The sequence below is a fragment of the Cavia porcellus genome, unplaced genomic scaffold (genome assembly GCF_034190915.1).
Source record: "Cavia porcellus strain 051 isolate PalLab524CR breed Dunkin Hartley unplaced genomic scaffold, mCavPor4.1 scaffold_3, whole genome shotgun sequence".
Classification (NCBI taxonomy): domain Eukaryota; kingdom Metazoa; phylum Chordata; class Mammalia; order Rodentia; family Caviidae; genus Cavia; species Cavia porcellus.
Window position 1 is genome coordinate 20364640 of NW_026947486.1, and position 14210 is coordinate 20378849.

Here is a 14210-nt window from a genome sequence, read left to right on the forward strand (position 1 = left end):
TTTAAACCACCCAAATTTGTGATAATTAGTTACAGCAGCAACAGAAAACTAATACAGATGTCTTGGAGTAGAACTGGGGTCACCAGGAGGACTTAGGTGTGCTTGGGTGTCACTGAGGGCAGTCCAAAGGCATAATTAAGGAGGTATTGGAAAGCATTTTGGTGCAGTTGGCGATCATGAGGTGGTGGTTTGGAGATGCAGTTGGGAGACTGTGGTAAGGTAAATGGGGAATGTTTACAGGTAGCACTAGGAGCTATTGCAGGGCAGGTTAGGGTATAGTTGAAAACTCTTGGAGGCTGATTTTTGTAGTATGGTTGAGAAAAATTGCAAGATGTTTATGGGTATAGTTGCACTAAATTTAAGGCAAAGTTGGATACAATAGCTATTGAAGAGTGGTTTGGGACAATAGCATTGGGTATAGATGTTGTACCAAGGAAACATAGTTAGGGGATTTTTAGAGGCAGAGTTGAGGGCTGTCTGAAGGGCAATTTTAGAGATGAGGCTTATACTCATTGGAGAGTAGTTAAGTTAGATGTGGATATACATATATTTTTTTTTGGGTCTTTGAAACAGGGTCTCAATATGTAGTCCAGGCTGGTCTTAAGCTTCTGGTAATCCTCCTGTCTTTGCCTCTTGAGTGATGGGATAGGTTTGGGTATTTGTTTTTTTGATACAGGGTCTCATTTTATAGTTCAGGCCAGCCTTGGGCTTACTTTGAAGTTCAAGCTGGTCTCAAACTTGCAAAGATCCTCCTGCCTCAGCCTCCCAAATGCTACAAATGCTAGGATTGCAGGCATGTGCCACTATATCTGGCTATGGTTTGGGTATTTTTTATTTTTTTATTTTTTGGTTTGGGTATTGTTGAAAGGGAACTTTGGAGATATTCTTGGAGATTTTTTTTTTTTTTTTAGAAAGGGTTTCCCTGTGTAGTTCAGGCTAGTCTTTGTTAGAGTATTCTGGTGCAATAGAGAAGCAAAAGTACAAAATGAACAGATTTATTGAGATGAGGACATGGAAAGGAGCATACAACCCACGGGGGCTGGGCTAGCTCCTTCAACCAGAATATGGGGTATGGAACATATGTAACCTTTGACCAGATGTGGTGCTTAGGGCGGGCATTGATGACTCGCAAGGAGCTGATTGGAATTTTTTTCGCATGCGCTGGGAAAGGAAAAATGAAGTTGTAATAGGGAAAGGAGGAAGTGACCTCAGGGTGAACATCCCTGATTTGGCCTTCCACCGCCACAATGTTTTACAGTTTATTCTAGAGCAAAGCTCTTTCATTTTTGTCTTTTTATTGTTAGGAAAAGGGCAAATTCTCTCTCTTACTATTTTTTGCTGAAAGGGGGCACCATATTGGGGTTTAAGCTGGTACCAGGGGTTTTAGCCAAGACAAATTTATCATTGGTGAACACTTGCATCTTAGATTGGAGAAATAAAAAACACAAGGTGCTATGAGGAGGCAGGCCACTATCATATTTAAGGCCCGAGGAGAGGTAGAAAGAAAGGTGTCTTTGATCTAAATATGCCGTTCCATCACGATCATGGTGAGGTAGAATCTGAAAAATAAGTGTGGAGTGGGGCTGGAGGTTTAGCTCAGCGGCACAGTCATGAGTTTGATCCCCAGTACCAATAAAAAGGAAAAAGACAAAAAAAAAAGTGTGGAGTTAGGAGGAGTGAAGTTATGAGAAGTAATTATTTTTTATCTGAAAGGGTAAAAGTTAAAAGTGTGGGTAGGTAGAGCTTGTTCTTGTTTTAGGAGTTGAGCGGGAAAGAATAAGAAGCATGAGAAATATAAGGCCTGATGATTGAATCATGTTTGGGAAATTATGCAGTAGGGGTGGGAAGGCCATGACTGTGTGCCTGTAAGTGACATGAGACCTACAGGAGTCTTATGTTTAACTAAACAGCTGAGGGCGGAGAGAACTAAGATAGTTATAGTGAAAAAATTAACTAATAGAATGTAAGGGATCAGGAACCAAATAGGATAACAAAACATGACCTAGCCTGAAAATTGTGGCATGGGGCCTTGGTGAGATGGAGGTGGGAGACAGGAAATGAGATGACCACTCAGAATGTTTAGAGTCAGGGGTGTTAGGGTTAGGAGGGCACCCCTTAGCTTGAGTGATGTGGAACTAGGATGGCAGTCCAGCGACCTTAACCACTGTTGAAGCTCTGAGAAAGACCAAGTAGGGGCACTCCATTTTAGTTGTAGTCCTGTTGAGAGATCTGAGGAATAAAGGCTGGACTATTATCTGACTGAATATTCTGAGGTAAACCAAACCTTGGGATGATTTCCTATAACAGAAGTTCAGTAACTACATCAGAAGTCTCCCTGGTTGTGGGAAAGGCTTTTATCTATCCCGAAAAAGTACAAAGGTGAGAAGATATTTGAGTTTTGTGGCGGGATATGTGTGTAAAATCTACCTGTCAGTCCTGACCAGGGGTGTATCTGTGAAACTGATGAATAGGAAAGGAAGGGGTGGTTTGTGTCCCTGAAAAGAGAGGTTTTACTATAGAGATGAGAGGTGTAAGTTGTTGAGACCTCAGAGTGTCTGGGTCAGTCTACATAAACACAAAGGAATCCTGACAATTAGGGTGTAGGGCGGATGGTTAAAAAAAGACATCTTTAAGATCTATGACTGTAAAGTGAGTAGTGGAGAGAGGGATATAAGAGAGCATGGTATAAGGGTTTGGGACCACTGGGTAGACTGGGGTATCAGCATTACTGATTACTCTAAGGTCCTATACTAGACAATAAGACCCATCAGGCTTGAGTACAAGGAGAATGGGAGTATTGTAGGGTGAGTGGGTAGGTTTAAGAATACCATTATCTAAAAGATGCTTGATTATAGGTTTAAGTCCCCGTAAATGTTTGGGAACTATAGGACATTGTGGAATGCAAGGAAAAATCCCTGAGATGAATTAAAATAGGTGGGATTGGAGGTGTCCCAAACTATGGGATCGACCAGAGAAGAAGGGAGGGGAGAGGATGGCTTTGCTGTGCACTATGAGGGTGGCTGGAGGACTAGAGCTGTGGGGAGGGAGAAGGTAAAGGAGAAGTTAAGATTTTGAAGAAGATTTCTACCTTAAAGGGTTTTTGGACATGTTGGAATTGCTAGGAAGCTTTGGGTAAAGAAGAGAGCCTTTCTACAGGGGCTGTGTAGGTTGGCTGTCAATACCCACTACAGAGACTGAGGACTTAATACAATGGCCTGAAAACTCAGGAAGAACACTATACATGGCCTCTATGTTCACAAGTACAGAGAAGGTCATACCTGAGACCTCCAGTGGGACCTGGGTCTCTGAGAAGGACACCTTTATGGGGGCTGTGGACCCCAATCCCATCAGTCTTCAACAGCAGGTCTAAGTAGATTAGCCAGAGATGAATACAGTGGTGACAAGATCTCCTGTGAGGGCAAGGAGTTAGAGGATGGCTTACCCACTCTCTGGCAGCTAGGACAGTCACTCTCCCAGTGGCCCTTGAGATTGCAGAAGGGGAATTCTCTTGCCCAGTGTCCTTTTTGTCACACGTAAAGCATCATCCGAGAGGGACTTGAGCAGCACCACCTTGTGTCAGTTTACTGCTGTACAGTAGCAATAAGAGCTTCGTTCTGTTTGTGTTATGTTTACCAATGCCCAAGTTATATGACCAAATTACTTGTTAATTCCCTTCGCAAATGCAACTATTTTCTACAACTAGACACCCTGGGGTACCAACCACATTGTTATAAAATAGGTGTAGCATCAGTCATACTGTTCTGTATGCGCCATCTTCCTGGGTGACCTGATTGATATGTTAACTATTGTTCCCCTCTGCAAAGGATAGATGTTATCTAAAATAAGTGCTAATATTAGCTGACAAAGGATTGTAAATTCCTGCAAAACCTCTCTGTCCTCAAGCAAATGGAAACAAAGGTCTTCTTAATTGTACTTTCTATAAAAGTCTGGGGGCTGGGGATTTAGCTCAGCGGCATAAGCACCTGCCTTGTAAGCAGGCAGTCTTGAGTTTGATCCCTGGTACCGATAAAAAGGAAAAAGACCCCAAAAAAAGTCTGTAAAAAGTTTTAAGCCAGTTACACAGCTTTGTGAACTCCAACTGCACTGTGTCCCTGGTGCCAGGTTAAATAAACAGCACTCCTTTTCCTTAAAAAACATGTCTTGCCCCATTTTTGGACACCATTTGGGGGGCTCATTTTTGAGGTACAACATTTGGGGGCTCATCCAGAATTACTTGGGGAACCTCTCCCCAAATTATTTTTCATCGAGCGATCGGCTAAACATCTGTAAGTATTTAGGTCTCTTTGCCTGTTTGTAATTTGGGTGCCCACATTTGTAACTGCAGATGGAATGGGACGCCTTCCGGGGGCTTTTTGCACATTTGTAATTTAGGGCTTTTGCCCATTCGTAACTTGGGGCTTCTTGCCCATTTGTGATTTCAGCTTCCCACCAGTTTGTGATTTGAGCTTCCTGCCCATTTGTGCTTTTGGGCTTCTCGCCCATATGTGTTTTGGGGACCATTTGTGCTTTGGGGCTTCTTGACTGTTTGTGATTTGGGGCTTCTTGCTCATTTGTCTTTATGGTCAGTGTTTTTGTATTTTGGAGTTGTCCGCCTATTTGAATCTGTTACTAACTTTGGGGTTTTTTCCCATTTGAATTTGTTAAATTTGTTAATAACTTAGGAGCTCATTGCCCATTTCTGTTGCAGGATCTATGTGGCTTATTGGACTCAAGGTTCATAATGGAAACTATTTCCCTTTAGCTCACCAAACTGTGGACCAAAAAAACCTTCATTTGTGTCTTTAATGTTGGTCTTGTCTTTTGTGGTGCCTTGTTTAATGTTTTAGTCCTCAACTGATTACTGGCAACCTTGGCATGCCCTTTTTTAAAAGTATTTTTCTTTCTGGTTAAAATGTGAATATATATGCATATATATGTATATTTATGGTTTTTGAAAATCATATTAACTTTACCAAGTAAAACCATGTTATACTGTAATTGAGCAAGTTAAGAAAGTTACAGTTTTTTAAAGTGTAGCATTTTAATGTGAAAAGACATAAAATGATTAAATATGTTTTGAACTACTAAAAGAAAGTCACTTCAAGGATTTTGCTAAAGGTTTTAACGTTGTCTGAAAAGCGAGAGAGGAGGTAATTGACTGGTGACAAGTAAAAAAAAAGAGGGACAAAGAAAGTGGTTTTATCTTAAAGTAAAAATGTTTGGCTGTGCCAGAATATGAAAGAGAAAACACTTTCTGTGGCACGGCTATTGTTGGGGGCTCTTAGCCAGCTTTATGTTGCAAATCAAGAGCTAAGAGCCCAGCAGGATAATTTGCAATACTGTGAGTTTGGCCAGAAGAAAAATTCCAGGAATGCCACTTTCTTATTTATCAATTGAAGTCTTGTCCAGTGTCTCCACACCCCAAGGGATTTTTTTTAATCAATTCTAGCATCGTTTTGACCAGCTGGAAACCTAGGTGGAAGCATGTTTTTAAAATCTATAATCCAAATAAACCTTGATTAAATGATCTGAAAATGTAAAAAAGGAGGAAAAAATATTGTTGAGTGCAAATAAACAGGAACAGCTGTTTACAGAGCAGGCAAATGAACAAACATGGACAGACTATCTGTACAGTATAAACAGACTGGACAAACAGACAACAGATATATAGACTGGCAAACATGTTAAAAACTTGGAATTCAGGGGCTGGGGATTTAGCTCAGTGGCATAAGCACCTGCCTTGCAAGCAGGCGGTTGTGAGTTCAATCCCCGGTACCAATAAAAATGAAAAAGACAAAAACAAAAACAAAAACAAAAACCACTCAGAATTCACTCAAATATATTCGGCCAATTTGAGCTATAATAAATAGAGTAGTGTGAACCTTTTTGTAAATTAATTAATAGAGATCTCTTGAAAAAACAATAGCAGCAAAGGAACTTAATTTATGGTTACTGTGAGATAGATTCACAAGGGGAAAAAGAACATGAATATGAACTAGTTCCTCAGAACCAGCCTGTAGATGGCTGCTGCTGGTCCCATGATGAGGGACCCAAGATGATGACTGTCCTCCAGGCAAGCTGCAGCAAGATGGCTGCTGAGAACCATGTGGCTTACTGGAATGCTGGAACAATCAAGACCACGTATGGTGGGATGGCAGAGAAAATGGCAATGTAGGGAAAGGGGAGAGACACATCATCTAAGAGGTCTGGTGGGGAGGGAGGGAAGAGTTTCTGGTGGAGCATAGCAAGTCAGAAGTATTTGGGCCATCATAGAAGACAGAGTAAGAGGACACATCCTCAAAGTGAAAAAGGCCTAAAAATGAAGGGTTTCTGCTAACTTGCTGCCATTGTGGCAAAAGCATAAATAAAACATCATCTTTTTGATTTTTGCAGCCTTCTTGAGGCCAAGAGTACCAAGGTTATGAAGCAGGCACCCCAGAGGTGTGTTTTTCAGGGGACAGGAAATAGTATTCCCTATGACCAAATTAAAAGTGAGCCGAAAGAACAACTTTGTCTCAGGATGTAAGAGTTTTAGCTCTCCCCCAAGGAACTTGAAAGTTACCCCAGATCATACTTAATAAAGAAGATGGTCACCTATTTTGGAAGCATGACACAGAAAGTCCCAACATCCATTCTCCTTGGAGGTCACCAAAGAGTGTGGGGCAGAGTCCTGGAAAAAAAAAAGTTTTGCCTCAGGCTATATTGCCTAAGGAGTGTGGAAACTGGCACCTTTGTCCAGGGATGGCAAGGATAGGTTTTTTGACACAAGCTTTCAAATTTTAGGAATGGAAATAGAAAACCCCCAGAGGGCAGCTCACCTGTGATGAGTGAGGAAGGTCACTATTGCATGCAGATTAGCAGCGGCAAGTAAACAGTCCTGGAGGAAAAAATAGGTGGCTTATAAGTAGGGTAGCTCAAACCAGGAGTGGTTCCCAGGAGCTGACTCACTCTGCCATCCGAGTCATGGCACCATTATATTAGAGTTTTCTGGCACAATAGAGAAACAAAGTACAAAATGAACAGATTTATTGAGATGAGGACATGGAAAGGAGCACACAACCCATGGCAGTTGCACTGTCTCTTTCAACTGGCACTGATGATGCGTGAGGAGCTGATTGGAATTTTTTTGTGTACACTGGGAAAGGAAAAAGAAAGTTATAATAGGGGAAGGAGAAAATGACCTCAGGGTAAACATCCCCGATTTGGCCTTCCACTGCCATAATGTTCTGTAGTTTATTCTAGGGTAAAACTCTTTCAGTATTAAACTTACTATATAGCCCAGGCTGGCCTTCAACTCATTTTAATCCTCCTGACTCAGCCTTCCAAGTGCTAGTAATACAGCCATGCACCACCTACCTGGTTAGGAAATTATTTTTTTTACCGGTACCAAGGATCAAACTCATGACTGCATGCTTGCAAGGCAGATGCTTATGCCACTGAGCTAAATCCCTAGCCCCTTGGTTTGGAAATTTTTATCTTTTAACAGACAGAGTCTTCACTAGAAAATTTCAGTCATTAGTATCACAAAAAAAGAGGGAGAGAGAGAAAGAGTTGGGGATCTTACTATATTTTCCAGGTTGACCCCAAATTCCTAGGCTGAAGCAATCCTCTGATCTAAGTATGTGGGACTAAAAGCATGCACAGCTGTGCCTTGTTTCCTTGGGTGTGACTAAAGGGTGTTTGAGAGTACAGTGAGGGCTGTTGGAAGATGGTTTGGGGGTAAAAATTATAATTAAGAGGTTAGTGATAATTGAGGATCAAAAGGATGGTTTGGGGGTACAGTTGAGAGCTGATGGATATGGTGTAGGGTGCTATTTCAGAGTCTGTTTTGAAGTGTGGATTTCAGAGGGCTGTTGTGAGTCGTAGTTGGGGATCCATTAGTGGGTGAGTTAAGGAGCAACTGCTCCTTAAAAGATCATTGGGTTTTCTTTTCACTCTGTTGGAGATTTCTTTTGACATGGGAAAATATTTTAATAAGGTGAGATCCCAGTCTGGGAAGTAGTTTGATTTTTGTTCATGAATTCTCTGCCGACCCGTCTTCAAGATTTCTACCTACTTTGTCTTCCAGTAGATTTAGTGTTTCTGTTTTAATCTTTAGATCTTTGATCCATTTTGACTTTAGTTTAGTGCATGCTGATAGGCATGGTCTAGTTGTAGTTTTAGGCATATGGAAAAGAAAACCCATAAATTGGGGAAAAAATCTTAGTCAACTGTCCTTCAGACAAAGGACTTCTATCTAGAACATATAAAGAGCTTTAAAAAATCAGGTGCCCGAAATTCAAAGACCCAATCCAAAAATGGGCATTTGAGATGAATACACAGTTCTCAAATGAAGAAATACAAATAGCAAATACATAAATGAAAAAATGTTCAACATCATTGGTCATTAGAAAAATACAAATTAAAACAACACTGCAATTGCATCTTACTCCAGAAAGAATAGCCAAGATCAAGAAAACCACCAATGACAAATGCTGGAGAGCCTATGGGGGAAAAGGAACACTTCTGCACTATTGGTGCGACTGTAGACTTGTGCAACCACTGTGGAAATCAGTGTTGAGGTTCCTCAAAAAGCTGAGATTGGAGGTTCCATTTGACCTAACTATTCCACTTCTATACATATTCCCAGAAAAATGGAAAACATCATACCACAGTGATATATGTGCACCCATTTTATAGCAACACAATTTGTAATAGCCAGATCTTGGAAACAACCTAAGTGCCCATCAACTGAGGAATGGATAAAAAAGATGTGGTATTTTTATACAATGGAATACTACTCAGCTATAAAAATTATCAAAATGAGGCTTTTATAAGTAAATGGATGCAACTTGAGACCATACTCATTGGTGAATAAATCACACTCACATGTGTAAATACCATATTGTCTCCTTAGTGTAATAAACTGAAAGAGTAAATAAGATACACAATCTTCAATAAATATTGTGAAAGGGTAAGAAACTGCTCAAAGGGGGAAAAACAATTCAGAAAGGGAAGGGAGAAAAGAAGGAAGAGAAATGAAGTAATATATAAATTTGTATATATACACTTAAAATTACCAAGATGATTGTACTACTAATTCTATTAGTTCTTGGAAAAAACAGATAACATTCATTGGATTAGATCAATTTGGTATGACTATATCTGGTAATTCGAGTAAAAATTTTGAAGCTAACTATGCAAAACAACAAAAATTGTTATGTTCCTACCACCTTATTTTGAAAGCCTACATTGTTATTATTTTGGGCTCTTAGTTATAGTTATTTATTTGTTGTTTTGTATTTCCCTCTAATACAGAAAGGGTAGATGTAGATGTATAGGCTTATATATGTCTAAAACTTCACCTAAAGGGTTTACAAGAATTTATTTTAGCAAGTGTGATAGTATGAACAACTACACTGAAGAAAATGAGACACCATGGTAGCCATAGATGATTTGCTATCATTTTTGATTCAAAAGCCAATAATGCTTTTATTCTTGGTTTTGATTGGTTTTAGTCTGTGTTCAATTATTTGATTTCAATATGTATGAAGATATGGACAGCTATTTTGAAGAAAACAAGAGACATTATGGTAGCCATTATTGATTTCTTAGTGTCTGCTCTTGAAAGCCCTTAAGACTCTCATTCTTGTTTTGATTGTTTTGTACTATTTTGATGTGTATTAACATATTGTGTGTGTCTTGAGCAACTATCTCTAAGATGATTATGTGTAATCTATTAACTGGTGATTTCTTTCTTACTGTTTTTTTTGTAGTTCTGTATTACTTGTACCCTTACACCACTTTGTTTTGTTTTTTCTCTTTTTCCTTTTAAATAAAATTTTAAAAAAAACATATTGTGTGTGAAGCTATGGACAACTATTTTGAAGAAAACAAGAGATGTTATGATAGCTACTGTTGATTTCCCGCTGTCTTTTTCTAAAATTTTGTGTTATTTGCATTGTTTCCTTCTGCTTTGCTTTGTTCTGTTTGGTTTGGCTTTGCTTTGTTTTGTTTTATTCTCTTTAAAATAAAAATTAAATTTAAAAAAGACCATTGGAAGCCAGGTGCACACATTTATAATCTCAGCTACTCGGGAGGCTGAGTCAAGGGGATTAGAAGTTTGAGGCTAGCCTGGGCAATTTAGTAAGATCCTGTCTCAAAACAGGGCTGGAGATGTAGGTTAGTATAAAATCCTGAGTTCGATTTCCAGTGTCCAATACAAAAAGCACAAAATTGGATAGACTACTCTTCAGTAATGAAATGAACGAACTGCTCATACATGCTGTAAAATAGCATCTCACAAACTTTATGATAAGTGAAAAAATCCAGATAAATATTTCACTTATTTCATTTATACAAAATGTCCAGGACAGGCAAATCTATAGAGACAGGAAGTAGATTAGCGGTTGCCTAGGGCTGGGAATGAGAATGGGGACTGTTTTTGAGCATGAGGGATCTTACTGAGGTGATATAAATGCTTTGTGAAACAGTTTTTCCCTACAATAAATCACTGTATGATTATGGCAGTGGTCTAAAGTGATGGAAGGCCAAAGTGGGACAGCTTACCACTCCCTGCTTCTTCCTCAACCTTAATTGCAACTCCCCTTCCTGTTTGTGCGGGAATGAGGGTGGTGGGGGATGGGGTGGGGGTGGGGAATCCCAATCCCAATGCTCCTAGTGCATCAGCAATGCCAGCCCTAAGCACCACCCCCACTCAAAGGTTATGTATGTCCCATAACTCCCATATTCCAGTCGAAGGATAAGGAGACTGTGCAGCTGCCATGGGTTGTGTACTCCTTTCCACATCCTCATCTCAATAAACCTGTTCTTTTTGTACTTTTGCTTCTCTATTGTGCCAGAAAACTCTTCCACTTTGAATCTGGATTATGGTGATTGCTGCGTACTTTGGTAAATTTACTAAGTGAATGCACTTACAATGAGTGATTTTTTTTTATTTAAGAGGAAAAAGAGAAAAACACAAAACAAAACAAAGCAGTGTAAGGGTACACGTAATACAGAACTACAAAAAAAAACATAACAGTAAGAAATCACCTATTAGTAGATTACATATTACCATCTTGAAAATAGTTGCTCAAATCACAGTATCAAAGAATACAAGGTGGACATTCAAACAGGGAGACTGCAAACAGCTGTGTTCAATGATCCAAAAACATTGATATAGTCAGCTATTTAACACCCCTAAACACACTTGCTGTTATATCCGTTAGAGCTCTTTTTCTTTTTTCTTTTTTTTCCCTCTCTTTTTTACAACAAAATTTACACATTTTGGATTTTATTACTCCTTAGTGCTTATTACTTTTTTTGGGGGGGGAGAGAATACAGTCAAATATGGCAAAACAAAGCTGTCAGTCAAAACCAAGGATAGACATAGCACATGGTGTAGAACAGAGTACAAGGTTATCAACAATGGTTATCAACGTTGTCTCTTGTTTCCTTAAAAAGAATTGTCTATCTCATTAGATATTATAAAGTTGGACAAAACAGTAGAGAACAAGACCAATAAAACTTAGGCATTATAAACATTACAGGACTTCCAAAGAAGACAATAGTCAAACCAGAATGGGTATCTTAGTGAATCTTATTGCCTTCAAAGTAGTTGCCTATGTCTTCAAACTTGATACTATCATATAGAATGGAACAGAGTCTAATCGGTCAAAACAAGATCGTGGGAGTATTACAGGACTTCAAAACAAGTTAATAGGAAATCAAAAAGAGTTACTATTTATATATCCTAATTTTTTAAAATTTTTCTTTAAGACAAACATAAGAAATGACTAAATAATTTTTTTAAAAGAATAAGGGGGAGATTGAGATAAAACAGGACATAACAATATAACAATAGAGGTCAAAGCATGACTGTTTCAGCAACCTAGTACTTCACCACCATATAACCCGACTTAATAGTAGTTACCATAGTGTCTGTCTTTTTCCTTGAAATATTTGGATAAAACTTCATATACTCTAGCTTCAAATATTTCCATATCAAGAAGCCCAGAATAAAGCCTTTCTAATTAATGAGTGAAACCTTTATAAGGCTTCAAGGCCACCTAATGGGGAATCATGATTACCACATATTTTTATATATTTGAATCATTACTTACATTAGGGAAACTATTCGGTATTCACACATGCGAGATTGATTTATTTCACTTATGAGTATGGTCTCAAGCTGCGCACAATGAGTGATTTTTATGACATATAAGTTATACAATTAAAATGTTTTAAGAACAGATCATTGGATGCCTGTATTCCCAGCATTCTGGAAGGCTAAGCCAACAGGATTGAAAGTTTGAGCCTGGCCTGGGAAACTTAACTAGATCCTGTCTAAAAATTAAAAAAAAGACTGGGGACACAAAAGCTTTGAGTTCAAAATCCAGTACCAAAAAAAAATTTTAATTTAAAAAGAAAGCCAGGCATGGTGATGCATACCAGTGATTCCAGCACTTGGGAACCTGAGGCAGGAGGACTGCTGGGACTTTGAGGCTAGCTTGGGCTATGCAGTAAGTTCAAAAGTAGCCTGAACTATGTAACCCTGTCTCAAAAAATTTTTTAAAGAAACAAAAGATATTGGAGAGTGTTTTGTAGTCTGGGTTCCTGAGGTATTGTTTGGTGTGCAGTTAAGAGTCATTGGAGCCAGACATGGTGGTGCATACCTGTAATCTCAGCACTTCAGAGGCTAACACAAAAGAATTGCTGCAAATTCAAGGCCAGACTGGGCTACATTATGAGTTTAAGGCCAGACAGAATTATATTCTTTTTTTTTTTTTTTTAATGCTGGGGATCGAACCTATGACCTCACGCTTGCCAGGCAGGTGCTTAAGCCACTGAGCTAAATCCCCAGCCCCCTAGACAGAATTATAGAACAAAACTCTGTCTTACAAAAAAAAAGTCATTGAAGGGTTTAGGAGACATTTGAGGCCACTGGAATATGCCTTGGAGGCCCCTTGCAGAAAAATGGCAGGTGATTATTTGGAGGTACAGTTGAGGGTCATTTGAGAGTGCAGCTGGGTCAATGTCAGTGAACTGGCTTGGAGATGTAGTGCTTTGGAAGACCACACACAGTATAATCAGCAGTATGTGGGACAGTAATAGGGGCTGCTGGAAGGTTATTTTGTGGAGGTAGGAGGGGAGGTTGGTGGGGCGTGTTGATGTGTGGTCATGGAGCATAGATCTATGCCTGCTTCAAGAATAGTTGGGGCCCCTGTGTTCACTTTTTTTTTTTTTTTTTTGTCTTTTTATCGGTACGGGGGATCGAACTCACAACTGCCTGCTTGCAAGGCAGGCACTTATGCCGCTGAGCTAAATCCCCAGCCCTCTTGTGTTCACTTTTCCATGGTGGCTATCCTCATGCTGTAGGGTAGACTCTTTTTCTATTTTTACTTGGCCCAAATCTACTCTGTAGAGCCTGTTTCTTTTCCTGCCTTTAATAAAACTTTGCTGACAGGTCTCTGAACTAGACTGGCACCCAACTAGGAGAGAAAAAAATCCCTTAAACACCAGGAAATGGGCTAGGGATTTAGCTAAGTGGCATAAGCACCTGCCTGTTAAGCATGAGGTTGTGAGTTAAGAAAAAATAGTGTTCAACAACTCCCCCAAACACAGATCTGTTATTCACACCTGGGGGCATGGCCTTCAACAGGAAGTCAGCAGCTGTCCCCACACAGCTCAACCTGCGAAGAGCTGGTTCCACAAAAAACAGAAGAAACATGCTGTGTCTACCAGTATCCACTGTACCCAACATTCCTATCACCTAGCCTTACAGCTCCAACTCAGAGACCCAAAATTTTGTGCCCCTCCAGCAATACCTCCTGCCCCTACCTAACCTCCCCTATAAAATCATGCTTTCACCCCTTGCTCAGTGCCAATGATCACACGATCACAGGAGTAGGCAATAAAGTCCTCGAACATTACTTTAACTTTGCCTGCCTCAGTGGTCTTGGTTGTGCCTCAGTTTAGCCTAACATTTTCCATAGCTATAAATAAATAAATAAATACATGGGGTAGTTGGGAGTGTTTTGAGTGGTGTGAAGGATCCCTTAGATAGCACCTTGAGGACCAATAGAGGGTGGTTTGGGTTCAATGGAGAGTGCCTGCATGCATATTAGAAAGTAATTTAGAAATGATCTCTGGGGCTGAAAGTGTAGCTCAGTGGTAAAGCACTTGCTTAGCACTCAAGAGGTCCTGAGTTTGATCTCCAGTAGCTCAAA